General features: G+C 40.1%; 1 non-coding gene across 1 annotated transcript; it reads right to left on the bottom strand.

Annotated features, from left to right (window-relative positions):
* Positions 1 to 4,487: 4,487 nt before the first annotated feature.
* TRNAW-CCA lies at positions 4,488 to 4,559 on the bottom strand. Its single transcript has one exon. It is a non-coding gene; the product is annotated as a tRNA-Trp (tRNA).
* Between the last annotated feature and the right edge of the window lie 19,056 nt (positions 4,560 to 23,615).

Genomic DNA, 23,615 nt, shown 5'->3' with positions numbered 1-23,615 from the left:
AAAGTTCGATATACTTTTTGTTGTCCTAAGTCTAGTTTTAAAAATTGATAAAAAAAAAAAAACAATTCATTTTTTATGAAATTTGAACCCATAACCACATTGAAACTTTAAATACATATCTTGAACCACCAAGCTACAACTATTTATGTTTAAATTTACAATAAATATAAATAAATATTTTGATATTTTTAACAAATGGGCTGCCCTGAGAAGTGGGCTGCCCTAGCCCGAGGGCTTGCCGGGCTTACCCCAGGGCCGACCCTGTAACTATGAGAGTCTAGGACTCCGAATGAGAACGGCGAGTGACTAATACGAGAACAACATGTGACTAAGAGTGAGGCTAATAAAGTATAAATACTTTCATATGTACTTTTGAGTTTGAATTGTGGTGGTCCAATGGTTTGTGTGATGGTAATTGTAATCTATTTTCTTATAGGTAACGGTACCCGAATTTGGGGCGTTACAAGAGAAGATTATTAGGTGATAATTGATAGTTATTGAATAAGATTGTTAGTGGACAGAAATGAGGAGTCACAGAATTAGTAATGAAAAATCGATTAAAAATAAAATAAATAAAAATAGTTAAATATGTGAATAAGATTGTTAGTTTTCTGAAGTGAGTCACGAGATTAGTAAATGAAACATATTGAGAATAAAGAGACAATAAAGTTAGGAGAGGTGATCACTAATATGAATGCTCAAAATAAGATATTAATTAGTAACCTAGAATGTAAAAGTGAGGATTGTACCATGATTGTATATGATATTTTGTGTGTATCTTTATTATAGCATTTAAATATAAGAACTTATGTATATTATTTTTTACACATTCTAGGTTACACATGAATTGTTTCAAGTAAATGTTTGTAAAATAGTTCGGTTAAGTGTTATATATTCGATTTTCGTAAAAAAAAATGTTTAAATGAATTTTCACTCCAAAACATTTAAATTGAAGTTTGGTTGAAGAAATAAAGATCCTGAAAACATTTTAAATATGTTTTTAATATATATATCATATTTACATTTATAGAAAAACATGATCTATTTACTTTTCCATGATAGTAATAAAAAAAAAGTAATCATTTGAATTCCACGACAACACATCATCATTGTTCAACTCATTAAACCTTGATAATAAGTTGGTCCATTTACCTCCAATATCTCCACCTTGGAAAACGATGTCGTTTAAACTAGTGAGTGTTATTCAAAAAATCCCCCATTCAATGAAGAAATATTTTGTCAACACTACCATCTCCATTAATTACTTGTCTTTTCAAAATTCAATGGATTTCCTGTTTGTTAAGAGATAAATTAAATATAACCCTTTAAAGATTTTTTTTTTTTTAAATTGATATTTTTCCAAAACTCAACTCCCAACTCCGTAAATATGATTAACCATCTTGCAAGATTTTGAATTTTGTCGATAAAATATGTTTCTTTTGCTCTGATTTGTGAGTTGTAATGAATACATATTAAATGAGATAAAATATTATTGTTGACTAAAGAACCCATAATTTGCTCAACATACTCCAATTATTATATATTAGTTTAGAGGGAGGATAGGGAGCACGACTTTGAGGAGCGACTCGTACAGCGAAAGTGACCTCGCTGTTATACAAAAGAGACCTCGTTCCTTATGTATAACAACGAGGTCTCTTTTGTATAACATCGAGGTCACTTTCGTATAACTGCGAGGTCACTTTCGTTGTACGAGTCGCTCCTCCAAAGTCGTGCTCCCAATCATTTTTCATTAGTTTATCCAAGAAAGAAAACAAATGATTTATTTATTAATTGAAAAGAGTTGTAACAAACATAAGGTATTAAAAACACCAATTTTATATTTAAGGCAAATGGGTCCTTTGCTAATGTAGTAATGCAAATGGTGGTTGTGTAAACTAATGAGTATTCACTGTGCCCATTTAAAACATTGGGTCCATGGTAGTGAAACCTGCTAAATTTAATTATTTTATATTAAAAAAATGGTTTTTGGTTATATTTTTTTTTATTAAACAAGTATAATTTTGAATAGCCAAAAACAAAATGTAACCAACATGCAATATCATCCCAAAAATCTCAAATGATAGATTAAAAACAAGAAAACTGCTTGGATTCAACACATGCAGAAGTTTGTCAAACTAGCATATATGAAGAACCTTCTCTATACAAATTACATTATAACTATATGTTACTTATAATAATGTGAAACTAATACATTTATATTACATAAAACTTTACCATATATTGAATGATAGAAAGTGAAAATCATCTCTTGTTATGAAGTGGGTTAGATCCAGATGGAACTTTACGCATCTCTGAACTTAAACCCTCTTCAAGCGGCGGAGTGTGGAACTCATGTGGACGGAATGGTGACGTATGTTCATCTCCGGCGCCGGCGCCGGCGAGAGGGAAGTCTCTTGTTCTAATGGAGTGAACAGAGAGTAGGAGGAAGAAGAAGAAAAGAAGAAATAAATGGTGGAAACGGGTGGTCATACTGTGTGTGACAGAGAGCTAGGAGAAGAATGGAATAATTATAATATGGTGAGGCATTTCAATACTTTATATTATAACTTGCAGATTCAATTGAGTCATTATTATTATTATTATGTTGTATCTCACTCATCATCAATTCACCATTATTATTATTGTTGGATGTTATTACTAATATTGAAGAAAGACATAACAAAAATAGGGATGGATCATTAATTCTTTATTATTGTTTTTTATATAACCTTCTAAATAATATTATTAGAAGAAATACAAGTTTTGTACAATAGATATTAGTAAAGAAATCTGGGTTTCTTAACAAGTTCTACATAGTTGCAATTGTGGAAAGTAATTCATAAAAACTTGTAAAATGTGAAAAAAAATTGGTCTCATATTTGAGGATGTTTTCAATAAAAATAAATGTTGCTAAATTTATAGGGATGTATAAGTAAATGTAAAGTGGGGGATTTCTCTAATATAAATACGATAGTCTCAAAATTAAATGATGTTTTTTAACTATAAGTAAATGTCGCTAAATTTGTAGGGAGGTATTAGTTAAGAAAAATATGTTACAATCTTTTATTGATATAGAAGCAATGTTTCTATAAAAAAAAATTTGTTAGCAAAACTTGTAGAACATGTGGTTAACAACTATGAACGTTTAGATGCTAAAGCTATATATTTAACTAATGAATTAATTAAAATATCATCTACACGAATATACTATTAAAAATTTGTTCATTTAGCTTTTCACAATTGACAGGTATATTAGTGTTTTTTTGGTTGTAAATTTGGTTAGTTTTTTTTAGGATATACGGGTCAAATTTGTTCCATGTAGCTTATTACTTAACACCAAAATTGTTAATATAAATGTATCAAAATAGTTAAGGAAAATGAATAAAAGATAAGTTAGTGATAAATATCAATTTTCTGTTCTCCCTGTATTTTTTCACATAAAGGAATGATACACCCTATCTATGTTATGTCAACATTTTAAAATTTCTAAATTTGGAAAAAGTCCATAAAGATTTCAACTTTAAAAGGGGTTTCAAAGAAGATTGTCTATTATCAATTCATTGGAGCTTAAATGAAAAAAACATATTTAAAATAAAAGGTTATGTTCAATATTTCCAAAAATTTATGGTAGCACAATGATTTACTAACCTTCTAAAATTGGATCTGAGTAATCATTTGTTTTTTTAATAAATTTAAATTCGGTACTATTATATCTATTTAAAAAATAATAATTATCTATAAATAGTCAAAAATGGGATTTAGGCAAAAACACTATAAAAAAACAAGTTAGATTAAGGCCCCAAAAGAACATCCTCAATATGACTGCTATGGTTGATATGTCTTAGCATAATGACTTGTTGAATTTACTAATATTTTTGTTTGATATTTAATAATTTATATTTAACATTTTTGTAAATTAATTTTAATTAATTTTATTATTAATCAACTAAACTAGTTACAAAATATTACAATAATATTAATAATTTCCAACAATTATTTTATTAATTAAATACTGAAAGATCGAGTTCATAAGATTATCATGTTACCGGTGTTTCGTCCATTATGGTGTACAGTCAATCCTATAGCAAATCACATCCTTATATACTATGTAATTATATTTTTTATTTGGAATGTACAAAATGGAAATGAGAATTTTTTTTATAAAACTTTGATTTGGAGTAATTTAAATAACATCTTATATATTTTAAAAATTATTTAAATAAATACTGAAGTTGAAGTCTCGTTGAAAATAAAACTTGAGAAAAACGATTAACTTCTATAACCACTCTACTTATTTTTTTGAATTTTTTTATAGGAAGAATCATAATAATAACATTATAATTGATATTTTATCAGTTTTTCGAAACAAATTTTAAAAATCGTCATAATAATAACATTATGAGTTTCATAATGAATCGGAGAAATCGAATACGTCAAACACGCTACCATTGCGCCACAAATCCCATTTAAATAAAATATTAAAAATATGAACCTGACGTGAATCGAACACGCAACCTTCTGATCTGGAGTCAGACGCGCTACCATTGCGTCACAGATCCAATTGTTTTTAATTAGTATTATCCACTTAAATATAGAACTGTTTAAGAGGATCAAATTGGATTTTAACTTGAAAAGAAATATTGACATGACATTTTTTTTTTCATACAAATTGATACCAAAATTATAGGCTATATTTGAAGGATTGGAAATGAAATTACAATTATAATTATAATTGGAATTAAAATGGCAATTCTAATTCCACGAGAATTGACATTTTACAATTCAAGTCTTATGTGAAATTGACATTTTGCGATATCAAAGAGAATGAGAGGAGGAGAGAGGGGAGCCCAAGGGTCGCAGGCGGGGAAGGTAGTTGAAAAGTCACGACCTACTATGCAATGGAGTCGGGTGGATGAACGTTTCTCTAAAGGATCAAATGATGATGGGGAAGGCTGGTTCCTCGTTGGTAGAGGAGGTCGAGTGGTTCGGCTGGTCGATGGTCGCCCGTAGGTGTCGGTGGGAGTCTATTCAACGCTAGATGATGGCAGGTAGGTGGGGGGAGACAACGGGTCTCGTCGGCGATCAGTCTTCAAGATGATCTCCATGTATCCGCTAAGGTTGAATCGTGATGCCAAGCTCGGGAAATCACGTTTAACAGGCGCTTATACAGTCGGAAGCAAGTAGCGAGTGGAAATCAATAGGCATTCAGTTTCTCTATCCAAGGGCAGCAACAGAAGTGGTCCGTCGGTCTGGGGGAGTGACAAACGTAGGTCGTCGATGGGGGATGCACCAGTCATAGGGGGAAATCAGCCAATCAGGAGGTCGGTTCTCCTTCTTATGCAGACAAGGTGAAAAACGTAAGACGTGTGTGTTGGTCGGATTGGTCCAAGATGATGATTACATGTACAAAATATTTCAAGTTTGTTACGTTGATGGATAAATTGAATGTGGTGGCAATCTTTGAGATCAAAAATTCTAAGCGGAGGAGGATCGAGGTGGGATTGGGTCACTTAAAAGTTTTAAGGTATTATTTGTCATTGTCGTCATGGACGAGGAAGTGCCTGGATCTGGCCCATTAGGCGGAAAATTTTGGTCCGAGTTTAACTCACGGGGGAAGGTATATTGCTTTATGGATTGATTGTCGAACGGTGTTTATTATGCCTCATACTAAGAATTTAATTCCATTGGTTGAAGAAGGAATTTGAAGACTTGAAAATGGTATTAATAATGATAGTATTAGAAACACTACGTTTAATTACTTGGCTGATCAAGAACCTAAAGTTGAGCTTGAGCGGGATCACTCAAAAAGGCTAACCATGCAAAATGAAAGATCAAATGGCACTTGGATTCAGTTATCTGGGTTACCCTCGGTCTGTTGGAGCACTGAGTGTCTGATAAATGTTGGTGAAGTGCTAGGTGGTTATAGGGAGATGGATGAAAATACTAAACTAAAATGCGAGGTCGAATGTGAAAGAATTTGTGTTAGTCCAACGGAACGGATGTCGAGTTCTATTACCCTTAAACATGGTATGGTGGTGTATAAGGTTGCGGTGTGGCCCGAATGACCTCTAATTATGTCAACAATGTCGACTTCCATCTTATACACGGACCATGTGGAGCAAGAAGTGCCTTCCCTGAATCCTCCTTCTAGGGGCTATGAAGAGAACAATATTTTGGGCTCACCAGTACAACCAATTAGTGTGTGTTAGGATCTAGGTCGCCGCTGGTGGACCGGGGGTTGGACCGGTTAGCGGTTCTCACTCGTAGGGTGGTGGTTAATCCGGTTAGAGATTAATACCGGGGTTTCAATACTACACAACCTGTCACAAACCCTTGAACTAGGTTCAAGCGCGGAAGAGGTTTGCTTTCAGGTTGAAGCGGTACACTTGTATGATAGGCACGGTCGGTTTCGGATGATGAAGATTTGGAGATGGTGGGTCGGTTTCGGTAATCTGGATATTCGGTGTGGTTAAGTTAGTCGGTTATGTAGTGAAGCCAGCAGAAAGTAAATAACACAACAGATTTTATGGATGTTCGGAGATAAAACTCCTACGTCACCACTTCCTCTCGAAACCGCGAGAAGGATATTCACTAAGGAATACAAATACAAGCCGATCGAGACTTATTCTCTGCTCGATAACACTCTTACAATTTACACCGAAATTGTAGAACACACTTTAACTTTCAACACTTAGGCTTTCTAGAATATCACACTGTTATCACTTGTAGTAAATGCTCTTAGCTCTTGTTATCCCAATGTATGTCCCACGTTTACTCTTCTGCAACTGCCTCCTTTTATAGGTGAAATATGCCAACGGTCATATTTCAAAGCCTTGAATCTGATTGGCTGATCAGAGATGCAGTGATTCAGTGTCTCAGAGTTTCAGACCTGCGGTCGTCTCAGACCTGCCGGTCTGTTCTTCCGGTTTGCAAGACAGACCTGCTGGGTTTGTCTTTTACTCAATGTAGGCACTGTCTGTTTGGACAGTTGTCTGTACTTGGAAGATTTCCTTTCTGGCTTATCCCGAAGTAGAAGGATTCGGTAGTACTGTTTTCTGCAGCCTACAGTCTTTCCTCAGACTTGCATGGATATGGAAGTATTCAGTCTGTTTCTTTGGTATCATTCTCAACAGATACCCGAAATGTCTTCTTGTACTGGTCGGCCTCTTGACTTGGCCGAGTGTCTTTTGGTAGTGAGGTAACCGGTTATTCTTGTCTTGTGGATAATCGGCTGTTTGATGGATCCGGTTTAGAGCTTTGGCCAATTCTTCCTTTGTGCGGTCATGTTCCGAATACTCTTGATTGGTTTGGTAACTTGACCGGTTCGGTTTCTTCAGTTGGTTCTCTTGTTCATCCGGTCCGGTTCTTTGTTCCTGCATGGGAAGTTTGTTTAAGTTAGGTTTATTCGAACCGGTCTGAATTTATCTAACAATTTCTCCCTTTTTGATTATTTTATTTAAAATTATCAAAACTATGTAAGTTTGCAACCGTAGGCCGGTTGTTTTATTTGGCCGGTTTTTGAAAAAGACTTAGACAGTTTTCGAAAAATTTTTAGAGAGAAGTTTTGGAAGAGTCTTTATCTTTTATCTAACAATTTCTCCCTTTTTGATTATTTTATTTAAAATTATCAAAACTAAGTAGAAATGCAAAATAAGGCCGGATTCAAAAATAACTTTATATATATTTATAGAAGACCGGAAAAGACAAAGCATAATACTAAGGCAAATAAGAAAAGGAAGGATAGTCCCTATTCAGAATCTGTGAAATCATAGGCACTCTTCTTTTTCGTCGGTTGCGGTTGCCTGGTCTGTTGGGAGGATCGTTGTCTTTTCGATCGGGACCGCAGCTGTTCTTCGACTTCGTCCTCGACTTGGTCGTCTTGCTGCGAAGTACCCGTAGAGACCGGTACGGAGATTTTATTGAGCATCTCGGCTATCCGAACTTTCTTAGGAGCCACCCTCTTTCTTTTTGTCGGTGCTGAAGCTGAGGCGGCCGCCTTCTTCTTCTTCTCGTTTGCCTTTGCAAATTCGGCCAGGTTCCGTTTTTGCTCTTCCAATCGTGCGGCATCCTCCGCAGCCTAACTGGCCACTTTCTCGGCATACCCTGGGTATAAGGCCTCGGCTCTTCTTATTCTTTCGGCTTCCAAATCTGCTTCGGTCAGTTGAGACGATCGCGGCGCCCCTTTATTCTTGCTAGCTTCGGCGTCCAGCGCATCCTGGACCCTTTTAGCCACTAGAGCATCAGCCTCTATAGCCGCGGCATCTGCGTTCTCCTTAGCCTTTAGAATTTCGGCCATTTGTTCGGTAAGGGCCTTTACTTCGGTCACGATATCTTCGTTTTTCTTTTCCAGTACCGAGACCCGGTCGATTGTCTGGTCGACCCGATCGAAATCCTTCTTTAAGTCTGAGGTCATAGCCTCCAGAGCTGCGGTTCGTTGAACACAATTTTCGCGCTCACCGGCCTCTTCCCACAGCCCGGTGCTGAGTTCTGCTAGGCGTGCTTGATGTTGATCCAGAAGATGTTTTGTCACATCGGTGAACTGCAGGGCCGAATCAAATATGTTATTGCATCTATCCTTGAGCGGTTGAAACTTGGACACTTCGTGTACTTGTACGCGGTCATCGATCCGCTCTGAAATGAATGTTTCAAGCTGCTGAAGTCGGTCCTCAACCCGCTCCGAAACTGCTGCTTCAAACTTTTGAAGTCGGTCATCAATCCATTCTTGAGGAGGGACTGAAGCAGTGACTTCCGGTGGTGGAGGAGGCGTTGATTGCTCGGTGGGGTCAGGATCGGCTCTTTCATCGAGATTTAACTGTGCATCCTCTTCATTTGGAGGTTCTAGTTGTGCCGCATCCTCTGAGTTTGGCACCTCAATTTCCAGGTTTGGAACCGCATCTTCTAAGTTTGGAACCTCAACTTCCAATGTCGGTATCGATTCCTCAACTTTCCTTGAAGGTGTTTGACTGTTAACTGGAAATTCTTCGATTACCGGAGCAGTATAGACCGGTACTTGCTTTTGGTTGCATATTGCTTCCAGCCGCTCTATTTCTTGACGTATTTCCAGTTTGCCCTTTTCAAGCTTTGATAAAACTTTCGGCGCTACGGTACACACCGATCCCCCCTCGGCATACTCTTCCTTAATTTTCCGGATGCGCCTTTTTAGTTTCCGAAGATGGCTTCTCGGTATCAGGAGTCAAGTTCGGCATTGTACCTCCTGAATTGTGTTGGATTTTGTGAGGCGTAAGATCATGTCCTCTACCTCCTCCAATCTGTTGATGCAATCCTGTTGCGGGAAGGCCGGTAGGATGTCTTTATATTTTGTGTTGAAGCGGTATTCATGCCACTCCAAATATAGGTCTATAACGTCCTCGTCTCGCTTGTTTATGCCCTGAAAGATTTTCTAGGCTAATCTTTCGGCCTCGGCCTCGTCGGCCTCTTCCTTGTTGTGGCCTTCATCATTGTCTCCTTCATCAACCCCGTCTTCACCCTCGGTGGTTTCAGGATTAGCGCTTTGTTCGGCATCGTTCTGACTCCGAGCCGAATGATCTTCGTCATTGACCGTTCTATCATCGGTCCTCTCCGTTTCGGTTTCCTCAGGGGCCCACTCCTCATCTTCTGTTTGTTGTGGTGGGTCCATGAAGGTTATCTTTTCTTTCCTCTTACCTCCGGTCTTTGTTTTTGCCGAGGCATCTTTCTTTGCGGCCTTCTTCTTTCGGCCATCTGTGGAACTGGAGGCCGGCTGCGTTCTTGGAAGAAATTGTCTCGATCGAATGAGGCAACGGTTTGCTAACGCAACACCGGGACCGACGTTGAGTTTTAAGTGGATGAATATCTTACCGAGGGGCACGGCATATCCCCATGACCGAGTTGAATCCGGTTTCACCATGTCCATGAGGTTGCCGAACACTGATCTTGCCCAGTTAACCTCTTTTCCTTCCAACAGACCGATTATCATCTTGATTTTGTCTTTGGTGAGGTTGCTGAAGTTTCCTCCCCTTGCCAGTATCGCCCTGGCGAAAACGTCACATGCCGGGATGTATTCCGGCTTCAGCATATTTTTACTTCCGGATGTTGTGATCGGCTCAGTGGTTGCCGATAAAAAGTGGCACGCTGTCTCAAAGGTGTCATTGTCTATTTCTGTCTTTGCATCCTGGCCAGTTGTTGGGAGACGCAAGCTTTCGGCCACCAATGCTTCGGTGATCTCGATTTGGGAACCGCACACCGTCGCGATGATCTTGTCGTAGGCGATGGTTGCGGTGTTGAAGAACTCTTCGACCGCCTCTTTGTAGAGGACGTGGGGACCACCTAGGAAATATCCCAGACCGGTTTTAATCAGTCGGTCAATAACATCCTTTGCTTCGGTCGTCCCATTCTGCCGGATCTCCTCGAAATCCACTTGAGAGTATAGTTTGAACTATGCCGAATCACGACCCATGTTGAAAGAGTTTGAGAATGATAAAGAGCCGCTTCAAAGAGTTTAGAAAACTTAGAGAGATAAAGTGAATTCGCGTGAGAATGAAAGAAATGACCGAAGGCCCCCTTTTATAGTCACGGTTTGGAAGCCCAACCGTCCCATCATGAAAGGGCGGGAATTTTTTCCTCCAAGATGAAAGCGCGCCAAACTATGGGCGGTTAAGTGTGAAAAGGTGGGCGGCAACTTTGGGCGGGAGATTTCCCTCCAAAACCCTTAGCCTATGTCATGGATGACGCATTCTTTCCTTTGAGACCGAATGAATGATCGGTTTCTAAGTCTAATCAGACATTTTGATTAACAGTTTTAATCAGATTTTATGAAACCGGATAAGAACGAGTTTATTTTCGGTTACTTAGATAAATGCGCAAAGAGTAGAGAGAAACGGTCATTGAAACTAAAACGATATTTTATTCAAGAGACCGATACGAAAGATTACATAGAGAAAACCGATAGAATGATACGAAAGATAAGCACTTAAAAAGTAAGCACCATTCTGGAAAACTTCTCTTCCACCGCATCTGCGTCAAGGATGTTTGAGTGGGAAGCAGGTGTACCCGGTCCAAACTCTGGACGGTACTTGAGGATCAACTTGCTGATGTGAGGTGCATAACCGAGACCTTTCTTGGTCAGCACCATGTTCTTCAAGTTTTGAAAGAGGACCGCTGACCAATTGATGGCCGTTTTGTGGTAGATGTGGGTCATGATGTTATAGGTGTTCTGTGAATACCGCTGATTTGGGGATTGACACAGAATGGACCAAGTGACAATCTCAAGAAGGAGCTGAGCATTACGACAGAGACGGGTTTTTAACCCGTAGGTTTCCAACGGATCAAGGGTTGCAGAGCAGAGTAGTCCATAGTAGAATGCATCAAGTCCCTCCATAGTCGGGAAATCAGAGAACCCTTCTTTGGGCAGATTGAAAAGGATGGAAAATTCGGCTTCATCAAGCCAGGAGGTGTGGTCCCTTACCGTAGAGACAATGTAGTCGCCCCTTATGCAGGCACTTCTGAAGAATGCATTAACATCCTCAATCAGTACAGGACCGGATTCTTCAAGGAAAGTTTGAAGGCCGGTATCAATAAGGCATTCAAACATGTTTTTCTTTGGATGGTCATAGTCCCATTCTGCCATACATGAGTTGAAATCGACGCTTAGAAAGTTTCCCAAAGTTCGGCTCGGCATGATTATAGTGTTGAGAGAGAGGAATACAAATGATTTTGTACTTTTGAATGTGATATAATGAGAGGGGGATGGCTCCTTATATAGGATCGGTTTTGGAGGGAAGAATCTGAGCATTGATGGTCAGTTTTGTTTTATTAAGGAAAGGAATCTTTACCTTTTCAAGGCGCATGGGGAAGGAGCAAATTGCAGGGCCCAAGGTAAATGTTAGTTGGGAAGTAACCGGTTCGGTTGGATATTAAATGTACGGGTGGTTGGGAGTTATCTCATTAATTTGGGATTATCTCATTAAATGCATTTAACACATAACGATATTGATTAGATAGAAACCGAAAATGATAGAGACAAAACCGAAAATGTCATACAGAAACGATGAGGAACATATGAAATCAAGAAAACATTAATAAGGCCGAAATAGTCATGAAGGAAGCCGATATGATCAAAGTAGAGTTGGTTAAGAATGCATCCGGTACATGCTGCAAAACGACCGGATGCAGGAAGGAGTGACTTAGCGGCTGCGGGGACTGAAATCTTGAGGAGGGTTGAAGTTCCTCCTCCTCCACTCTCTTTCAGACCGATTATAGAATGAGTCGATGACTTCTCTGGTGAACACCTGACCATGGTTCAAACCTTCGCCGGGACAGGTTGGGACTCCAAGCTCCTTAAAAAGTCGGCTTATCTGGGGAACGAAAGCCACTGACCGGGTGCCGATTATCCAAATAAGGACGTCAAACAGTACCCTAGACCAGTTGACTGGCGTTCTGGTGATGATGGCCGCCATCATGTTGAATGTTGCCGCGCAGTATGTGTTGGTGACATCTTTTCCAAGGATGCCCCTTCCTATTATATCATTGAGGAGTTGATACTCAGCCCTCAAGAGAGATTTAGAGCCATGGTCGTCAACAGGCTCGTCCGACCGGGCAAGGGAGAGAGAAACCTCAGCCTTAATATCAGCCGGAGGATTTAGGTCTGTTAGCCCTTGTTTGGGCAGATCGAAGCACCGAGCGAAGTCCTGCTCGGTGAAGTCAAAGAGAATACCCCCAACCTTAGATTGGATGTGGGTATCAAAGTGGGGTGTTCCCCGGTATACCCTGGCGTTATAGTAAAATTCCAACACTGATTCAGGGTAGATTGTTTGCCTGGCATCCAGAAAATGCTGGAGGCCGGTATCTTCTAGTTGTTTGATCATCCGATACACCTCATAATGATCGGTATCGGAGCAAGATTCAAAGTCGACTTGGAGAATGTTTGTGAAGAGAGACATTTTTGCCTTAGTGAAAGAGAGAGTGTTTTGTTTGTGAGTGTTTTGGTGAGTGAGTGCTTCCTTTAAATACAGGTTTTGGGGCTAACCTATTATCCGGGCAATAAATGAGATGATATGTATTAACCGCAGGATAGGAGTCTTTGCATAAAATAGGCAGTTTTGCAGATCTAGGTGTCGGTCATAGGCCTGGACTGTGAAAGATATCAAAAGATCTTCACGTCTTTTTAGGCGCGACCAGGTTTACTCTGAAAAGGCAATGATGCAGAACAGATACCTTTAACCTCTGATAACTATTCCTCTTCTGTTTGAAATTCAAATAATCTGGGGTAGCGTGCTTCCGAACCGGTCAGGTATCAGTTGTTCATCCCGATACGGTTATTTGATGCAAGCACCAAGTAGCCGGTCGGTTTACTTTATCTGATGAACTGGGCGGTTCTTCCGCATACACCCTGAAGATTCGAAGTTCAACATCTTAGAAAGAATTACCGGTTTGTCTGTCTGAACCGATTTCCCTTTAAGTGTCCTTTGTAAGGATTTGGCTAATATCGGTTAAGCCGAGAGTAAGTCTAAATTGAGAAAACTTAGCTTCCTGCAGCGGCTTCGTGAAGATATCGGCTACTTGTTGATCGGTCGGTACGTATTCCAGCCGGATATGCTTCAGCGTGACATGCTCTCGGATGAAGTGATGTCTGATGTCGATGTGCTTGGTTCTGGAATGGAGAACCGGATTGTAGGTGATCGCAATGGCACTTGTGTTGTCACAGAAGATCGGTGACTCTTCGGCTATAATACCGAAGTCCTTCAGCTGTTGTTGGATCCAGAGGAGTTGAGAACAGCAACTTCCGGCCGCCAAGTATTCAGCCTCCGCGGTTGATGTAGCCACCGATGTCTGTTTCTTGTTGTGCCATGAAACCAGTCGGTCACCTAGGAACTGACATGTTCCACTGGTGCTTTTCCTATCGATCTTACACCCTGCATAATCTGCGTCTGAGTAGCTTGTTAGATTAAAGGATGAGTCTTTTGGGTACCACAGACCGACGTCAAGAGTGCCTTTCAGATACTTCAGTATCCTCTTTGCGGCTGTGTAGTGGGATTGCTTTGGATTTGCTTGGAATCTCCCACACACACCAACTGCAAACAGGATGTCCGGTCTACTTGCTGTCAGGTACAGCAGGGAACCGATCATGCCTCGGTATGCAATCTGATCTACCGATTGACCTTCATCATCTCTATCCAATTTAACGGATGAGCTCATTGGAGTAGCCGCCGAGGAGCAGGTGTCCATACCGAATTTCTTTAGCAGCTCCTTGGTATATTTCGGTTGACTGATGAATGTCCCCTCCTTGAGTTGTTTAACCTGAAGACCTAGGAAGAAGTTTAATTCTCCCATCATACTCATTTCAAATTTGTCAGTCATCATTTTTGAGAACTTGTCACAAAGCTTCGGATCGGTGGAACCGAAAATAATATCATCTACATAAATTTGAACAAGTAGGATATGTTCCTTCTTTTCAAACTTAAACAAAGTTTTATCCACCGAACCGATGGTGAAATCATGCTCTAATAGAAATGCGGTTAGCGTATCATACCAGGCTCTGGTACTTGCTTTAGACCGTATAAAGCTTTGTTCAGCCGGTATACATGGTTTGGAAATGCAGCATTTTTGAAACCGGATGGCTGTTCAACGTACACTTCTTCACGTAGATCACCGTTCAGAAATGCACTTTTAACATCCATTTGAAAAACCTTAAAGTTTTTGAAAGCAGCAAATGCAAGAAAAATCCTAATGGCTTCAATTCTGGCTACAGGAGCAAATGATTCTTCAAAATCAATGCCTTCTTCCTGTTTGTAGCCTTGAGCCACTAATCTGGCTTTGTTCCTCGTGACCAAACCGTCCTCATTGAGTTTGTTTCTGAATACCCATCTTGTTCCTATGACCGATTGATCTTTCGGTCTGGGAACTAAGTACCAGACTTTACTACTCTCAAACTGGTTTAGTTCTTCTTGCATTCCCAAGATCCAATCCGGATCTGACAATGCTTCATCTATTCTTTTCGGTTCAATCTGGGATATGAAAGCTGAGTTAAAATATCCTTCCAGAAGTTGACTCCTAGTTCGAACAGGTTCTGAAGGGTCACCTATAATTTGCTCAGGAGGATGTTTACTATTTCTTCTGAGATTCAGTTCAGGAGTGTCTACCAGGTTGCCGTTTGTTTGATCAAGGCTAGACTTGTCGGTAAGCTGAACGAGATTGTCAGACCGACCGACTCCCTCGGATTGGATCGAGGTGTCAGCTTCCTGTTGTGGAACAGCTTGATCCGGCTGGGTATCAATGTTGCCCATTAGGTCATGGACAAACCGCCTGAAGACCGGAGTCTCATCTTCACTATCAGAATGGATATAATTATTTTCCAATCTGTTGTGTAGATCAAAGCATGAAGCAGTATTGCTTTCAACCGATTCATCGAAAACAACGTGAATTGTTTCCTCCATGGTTGCAGTTCTATTATTATATACTCTATATGCTTTACTTACTGCCGAGTATCCAAGCATGATACCGGTATCGGTCTTTGCATCAAAAGCTGTGAGTTGGGTTTTACCATTTATATGAATATAACATTTACAACCGAAAATTCTGAGGTACTTGAGTTTAGGAACTCTGTTAAAATAGACCTCGTACGGTGTTTTGTTGTGAAATCTGTTTATCAAAGATCGGTTTTGTGTATGGCATGCAGTGTTGATAGCTTCAGCCCAAAATTTCTGAGCAATGCCGGAATCGGCTATCATAGACCGTGCGGCTTCCTTGAGAGTCCGGTTTCTTCTCTCGGCCAGGCCATTTTGTTGAGGAGTCCTAGCACTAGACAACTCGTGTCTAATGCCGGATTCATCAAGATATGCAGTTAATGTACTGTTAGTAAATTCGGTACCTCGATCACTTCGAATGCTATTGATACGAGTTGATTTTTCATTTTGCAGCCGCTTAAGAAGTGTGATCAGGTTTGGTACAGTTTCACGTTTAGATGGTAGAAATATTACCCATGTATATCTGGAATAATCATCAATAACTACCATGGTGTAGAGCATACCTCCTAGGCTAATGACCTGAATCTGTCCAAATAAATCCATGTGAAGAAGATCTAGGCATCGGCTTGATTGAATATTTCCATTACTCTTAAAAGATGACCTAGTTTGTTTACCCATCTGGCATGCTGAACAGACCTTATCCTGGTTAAATACTATATCAGGAATACCTTCAACTAGCTTTTTACCGCGAATGTAGTTTAAGATTTTCATGTTTAGATGGTTTAGTCTCTTGTGCCATAGTCAGGTTTGATCGGTCTTAGCTATCATGCATATAGGATATTCTACTCTTGTTTTCCAGTCTACCTTATAAATGTTACCTATCCTATTTCCGGTTAGTAGTACGATGCCTTGAGAGTCCTTAACTAAGCATGCATGTTTAAGGAATTCTACCGTGTATCCGGCATCACACATCTGACTAATACTAAGTAGATTAAAGCGTAGGTTTTCAACTAGAAGTACATTATCAATAGTTAGATTTCCATGGACAATCTTACCCTTGCCCACAGTTTTACCCTTTGAGTTGTCACCGAAGGTAATTAGAGCGCCGGTTACTGATCTGATGTCTATTAGCAAATTGCTATTTCCGGTCATGTGCCTGGAGCAACCGCTGTCCAAGAACCATTCGGAATTTCCTAGCCGTTTCTTTGGATCCTGCAAAATGTACATATTTACAACTGTTTGGTACCCACATTTACTTGGGTCCACATGCGATTAGTCCCTTAGGTATCCAAACCTTGATGAACCGGACAGTCTTCTTTGCTAGGGTTTTAACTGTCCTTTTGGCACTCGGTCTCGTGTATTTCGTTTTTCCTTCAGATGTCCTAAATGATGGTGGTCTTTGGTTCGGTAATCTATAGTTTGACCTACGTGGTTCAGGAAAGTCTTTCTTATATTTGAGAATTTCGGCTTTTCTCTTCTCAAGGTCAAGCCATGAATCGGTTGGGCCAACATAATCGTATTTTAGCTTCTCTTCCCTATAATATGCGGTTTCCTCTTCTTCGGCTGTCCAGGTGCTCTTAAGGAATTTTATAAAGGGGAGGTTTCCTTTTGTAAGCCTTGCTTTCTCTATGGATTTTCGGTCTTTGGAGCTATTCCCTGTGTATCCTAGACCACGCTTATAACGAGGATGCCTATAGTGTTTGTTCATATCCTTTACTATATCGCTAGATCTCTTATATGCGGCCATCGTATATTGAAATCGGGCATTCTCTTCCTTGGTTAGTTCTATAGTCGGTTCACTAGGTTGTTCGATTTTAGGATCTAACTCGGTTTCTAGGGTGTGGGCATCATCAGGTTGTATGACTTCCGGTTCGGTTATGATAGGTGCTTCTGGTTCTATTGGGATAGGTGCTATGGGATCGGTCTTGATGTTGAGGTGTTTAGGTAACATGGTCAATAGGTTCTTATATTCTTCTACCATGTCATTTAATGCTTCATATAGCTCGTCTTTAGTAAATTCATCATAGGGAGAGTCAAATACCTGTTCCTCATTGGCCATGAGGCACGTGAGTTCATCGTCACTGTCACTGCGAGCCCATAGACTTCCTCCATCGTCGGCTATCAGTGCTTTCGGTACCTCACTTCCTTCACCGGCTTGTTGATAGTTGTTTCTGTCATTTTGATAGTCCGGTTTCTGGGTATCCCTCCTTGGTTTCCTGCATTCCCACTTAAAATGTCCCATACAGTTACAGTTATAGCATCTTATATTGGATTTATCACCATAATAGTTGTTTGTCGGTTGGCTCCTTTTCATGAACCTCCCAAACTTCTGTGCGAGCATGGCCATGGCGTCCTCAGTAAACTGTTCGGCTGTTCTGATAGGTGCAGGTGCAGGAACCGGTATCGGTGCGGGTGTAGGTACAGGAGCAGGTACAACCGGTTTTGTAGATGTGATTAGTGCCCTGGTTGACGTTGAGGCCGAGACTTCCTCTTCGGTTCTGGATTTCATTTCGAATTCGTATGCCTTTAGATCTTCAAATACATCGTATAGTTTCATCTTACGTAGGCTCTTTGACTCCCTCATTACCATTGTCTTTATATCCCAGGCACTTGGAAGAGATCTCAAAGCCTTCATAACTACTTCTTTGCTCTCATACTTCTTGCCCAGAGTTGCTAATTCATCTAACACACCAGTGAACCGGTCACTGTATTCCTTCATAGTTTCTCCTAGTTTCATTTTGATGCTTTCGAACTTCTGTGTGGCCATCATTATTTTGTTCTCCCTTGTTCTTTCATTTCCTTCAAAGATCTGGATGACCGTGTTCCATGTCTCCTTCGCAGTTTTGCAATCTCTGATCTTGCAATAAGTGTTTCTGTCTACGCTGTTGGAGATCCGGTTTCTTGCATGGTTGTCCAGATTGTTCCTTCTCCTATCTTCAGCCGTCCATTCTTTTCTATCTTTATCAATGAATATCGGTCCTTCGGTTAGAATGGATTCCATTTCATCATCCAAGGTGACTAGGTGCAGGTGCATGCGTGCCTTCCAGTTGGCAAAGTCAATTCCTTCTAGCATTGGAGGCCTATCCTGATACATGTTTGCTTGAGTATTGAAACTAACTGCTCTGATACCAATTGTTAGGATCTAGGTCGCCGCTGGTGGACCGGGGGTTGGACCGGTTAGCGGTTCTCACTCGTAGGGTGGTGGTTAATCCGGTTAGAGATTAACACCGGGGTTTCAATACTACACAACCTGTCACAAACCCTTGAACTAGGTTCAAGCGCGGAAGAGGTTTGCTTTCAGGTTGAAGCGGTACACTTGTATGATAGGCACGGTCGGTTTCGGATGATGAAGATTTGGAGATGGTGGGTCGGTTTCGGTAATCTGGATATTCGGTGTGGTTAAGTTAGTCGGTTATGTAGTGAAGCCAGCAGAAAGTAAATAACACAACAGATTTTATGGATGTTCGGAGATAAAACTCCTACGTCACCCCTTCCTCTCGAAACCGCGAGAAGGATATTCACTAAGGAATACAAATACAAGCCGATCGAGACTTATTCTCTGCTCGATAACACTCTTACAATTTACACCGAAATTGTAGAACACACTTTAAATTTCAACACTTAGGCTTTCTAGAATATCACACTGTTATCACTTGTAGTAAATGCTCTTAGCTCTTGTTATCCCAATGTATGTCCCACGTTTACTCTTCTGCAACTGCCTCCTTTTATAGGTGAAATATGCCAACGGTCATATTTCAAAGCCTTGAATCTGATTGGCTGATCAGAGATGCAGTGATTCAGTGTCTCAGAGTTTCAGACCTGCGGTCGTCTCAGACCTGCCGGTCTGTTCTTCCGGTTTGCAAGACAGACCTGCTGGGTTTGTCTTTTACTCAATGTAGGCACTGTCTGTTTGGACAGTTGTCTGTATTTGGAAGATTTCCTTTCTGGCTTATCCCGAAGTAGAAGGATTCGGTAGTACTGTTTTCTGCAGCCTACGGTCTTTCCTCAGACTTGCATGGATATGGAAGTATTCAGTCTGTTTCTTTGGTATCATTCTCAACAGATACCCGAAATGTCTTCTTGTACTGGTCGGCCTCTTGACTTGGCCGAGTGTCTTTTGGTAGTGAGGTAACCGGTTATTCTTGTCTTGTGGATAATCGGCTGTTTGATGGATCCGGTTTAGAGCTTTAGCCAATTCTTCCTTTGTGTGGTCATGTTCCGAATACTCTTGATTGGTTTGGTAACTTGACCGGTTCGGTTTCTTCAGTTGGTTCTCTTGTTCATCCGGTCCGGTTCCTTGTTCCTGCATGGGAAGTTTGTTTAAGTTAGGTTTATTCGAACCGGTCTGAATTTATCTAACAGTGTGGATAAGTGTTTGGATGAGGTGGACAATTTTGGTGAGAGTACGGTAGATGTGGTTGATATTAACCAAGAAAATGAATCTATAGAGTCAACAGGTATAGATGATCCTCTCGAGATGACGTTTTTTGTTGAACCGAGTAGCGTAATGGAGAAGGACAGACGTGATTGCGAGAACGAGGTTTAGTCATCGAGTTTGACTGTTGAGTTGATATCCGAAACATCACCTCCATCTTATAATTCGGAATCTAAGTTATGTGTGACACCTTAAGAGTCTCCTCTAGTCAATATTCCGATTAATATGCCTCATGTAGCTATGTACGAAGCTCCAAGGGAAGTTCTCACCCATCCTATTCTAGGGTGTGGGGCTAATTGTGAGCCAAGTGACGCGAAAAATGGTGAGTTAATGCCACACATGGAAAATGCGGCTCAAATAAACCCCATCAAATTTGTGTATCCCAGTTATGCGAGTGATTCACCTATCAAGGTGCATGAGTTATCGGAGGAATAGACTGTTGAGTTAGATGTTGAATATGACGTTGATGAGGAGTTATGTGAGAATTTTTCCACTCATAACATGATGTTGAACAAAAACAAATCTTCTGATAGAGAGATTTTAATTAAAGAGTCTGAAGTGTATCCCGATATTCACGAACTCCCCACAATGACACTTATTAAGAAGTGTTAGCTGAAAAAGATTGGTGATTTACCCCCTGGATTCCTGTCTTCAGAAAACGAATCTCGAAGCCGAATCGAATATACTCCGGGTAAGTCTGTTTTGATGATTGGTAAAATTTTAGCTTGGAATGTTTGTGGGATTAATGACAGAGAGAAGCGTTGTATTCTGAAATCGCTTGTGGGTTCTACTAGAAGTGGTATTTATTGTTTTTGTGAGACAAAGATTCGACAGATGGATCAATAGATTGTTAGAAAGTTGTGTAATTGGCGATTGTGTGGATGGGTGGCACTTGACTTTATTGGGGCATCATGTGGGATTCTAATTACTTGGAATGATGATGAATTCGAGAAGATGAATGTTGATATTGTAAGATTCTCAATTAGTGTGCATCTTAGAAACTGGGGAGATAACTTTCGTTGGGTGTTGTCCGCGGTTTACGGGCCAGTGAGCCAAGATATAAAAGCGGAGTTTTTTAACGAGTTGTCAAAAGTGTCTAGTTTATGAGATTTTCCGATCATATTTGCTGGAGATGTGAATTAGGTGAGGGATCCTTCTGAAAGAAAGGGTGCTAGAAGATTGACTAGCCAAATATTAGAGTTTTCTAATATGATCGAGGACCTGGAGCTTGTAGATCTTCCCCTTGAAGGAGGTCGATTTATATTCAGAAGAGGCAATGGTAGTGGTGGGTTGTCTCAGTCTCGCATTGACAGGTTTTTGGTTAGTGAGTCAATCTTTCGGGGGGTGGCTAATATTTTTCAAAAGGTTCTTCTGTGGAGTTGTTCGGACCATCGACCTATTCTATTAGAGCGTAGGGTTGTGCAGTTGCATTGCTTCCCTTTCAGGTTCGAGAATAAGTGGTTGAGTATAGTCAAATTTTTGCCGCGTGTGCAAGAATGGTGGAGGACTCAAGCTCCTTTGTGTTTTGCTTCATCGAAACTGCTTATGAATTTGAAGAATTTACACAAGCAAATAAAAAGTTGGTATGTGGGTGAACCTGCTACTTTTTGTGCAAAGGTCGATGAATTATGTAAGAAGATTAATATTATCGATGAAGTGGAAGAGGTTCGTGAGCTTTTGGCTGAAGAGGTTAGCTCTCGTATTTTCCTAGTTTCTAATCTTCTAGAATTGTGTAAAGAAGAAGAGATTGGGGCCAGACAACGGAGCAGGGCTACTTGGCTAAGATATGGGGATAAAAACACAAAGTTCTTTCATTGTGTCTCGAAGACGCAAGCTAGGAATAATGCTATTAATTCTATTTCGGTGGAGGGTGTTGTACATGATGGTGAGCCCGCGATTTCAAATAGCATCTTTGAATTTTATAAAGAATTATTCAAAGAATCACATATGGCTAGACCAAAGTTGGATGGAGTGAATTTTAATACTATTAATGTAGAGCAAAAAAGCTTATTGGAAGCTCGTTTCACGGAGGAAGAAGTGGAGGCAGTAGTTATGGGTTGTCGCAGCGATAAAGCACCAAGAAGTGACAGTTTTACTTTGGAATTCTTCAAAAAAAGCTTGGCCTTTTCTCAAGATTGATATCATGGCAGCGGTCGAGCATTTTTATCAATTTTCTTCATTCGATAAGAGTTGGAATTCATCCCTAATCTGCCTGATTCGCAAAACTTCCAGGACTATCAATGTGAAAATTTTTAGACCTATTAGTCTTGTTTCCTCTTTCTACAAGATTGTGTCTAAGTGTTTGGCTGACAGATTACGCAGGGTTCTTGAGTCAGTGATCTCAACTAATCAGATGACTTTTATTAAAGGTCGCCAAATTTTTGATGCGTCTCTCATTGCAAATGAATGCATTGATTCGGCAAATTTCAAGAGAGATAAATGTGATTTCATGAAACTTGATATTGAAAAAGCATACGATCATGTGAATTTGGAGTTTTTATATGATATAATGGGTAGAATGGGTATGGGGGAGAAGTGGATCGATTGGATCAAATTATGTGTGTCGACAGCCAAATTCTCTATAATTGTGAATGGAAGTCCAAAAGAATTTTTTGAAAGCTCAAGGGGGATTAGGCAGGGTGATCCTTTGTCCCCATTCTTGTTCGTCATTGTTATGGAAGCTTTTTCAAGAATGATGGTTTTCGCTGAGAATGCTAACCTCATTAGAGGTGTGGATTGTGGGGTGAGGAGGTCTTCGTTTGTTATTTCTCACTTGCTTTTCGCGGATGATACCTTATGCATGATTCAAGCTACCCGTCGAAACTTTAAGCATCTTCACGACATTCTTTAGTTGTTTGGAGCTTGTTCTGGATTACGGGTTAACCTCAGTAAGTCTGAGATTTTTTTCTCAAACTTAGTATCCAACCGTAGGAAAATGGCTCTTGCGAGTATCTTGGGCTTCGAAGTGGAGTCTTTTCCTTCAACTTATCTTGGGATGCCTTTAGGTTCTAAAACCCGCTCCAAAGCTTCCTAGGATTCGACAATTGCGAAAATGGAAAGAAAGTTATCAATCTGGAAGAGCAAGATGATTTCAAAAGGTGGACGTCTTATTCTCATCAAAAGTGCTCTAGCATCTATGCCCACATACATGATGTCCTTATTCCTTATGCCTAAAAGTGTGGCTACGAAGATGGAAAGAATTATTTGTAAATTTTTTGGGGATCCTCTGAGTCATCCTTCTGTCATTTGGTTAGGTGGGATAAAGTGAAGAAGTTTAAAGATCAAGGGGGTTTGGGTATACGGGACTTGATTTCGTTTAACAAAGTTCTTTTATCAAAATGGTGTAGCAGATATTCCTTAGAACCTACCTCTTTGTGGGCTACTATGATCAAGTACAAGTATGAGAATGATTGGTCTGGTTGGTTCACCAAACCTATTAACTATGTAGTGGGATGCGGTATTTGGAGTGGCATCTCGGTGATATGGAAGACTTTTCGTGAACAATGCAGATTTTCGGTAGGCGATGACTCTTCAATTAGTTTTTGGGATGACGTTTGGTGTAGTGCTAAAAGCCTTTACTCTTTGTTTCCAACTCTTGCCTCAATCACTATTTGTAGAGATGCTACAGTTAAGGACATGTTTGATATGAGCTCTAATGGTTTTTCTATGAGAATCAGGTATATGAGAAGACTTAATGCTGATGAGTTATCTTTACATGATAAAGTGTTGAACTTGGTGGG

Source organism: Impatiens glandulifera, chromosome 9, assembly GCF_907164915.1.
Source record: "Impatiens glandulifera chromosome 9, dImpGla2.1, whole genome shotgun sequence".
Classification (NCBI taxonomy): Eukaryota; Viridiplantae; Streptophyta; class Magnoliopsida; order Ericales; family Balsaminaceae; genus Impatiens; species Impatiens glandulifera.
Note: the sequence above shows the minus strand (reverse complement) of the source record. Positions and strands in the feature narration are given on the sequence as shown.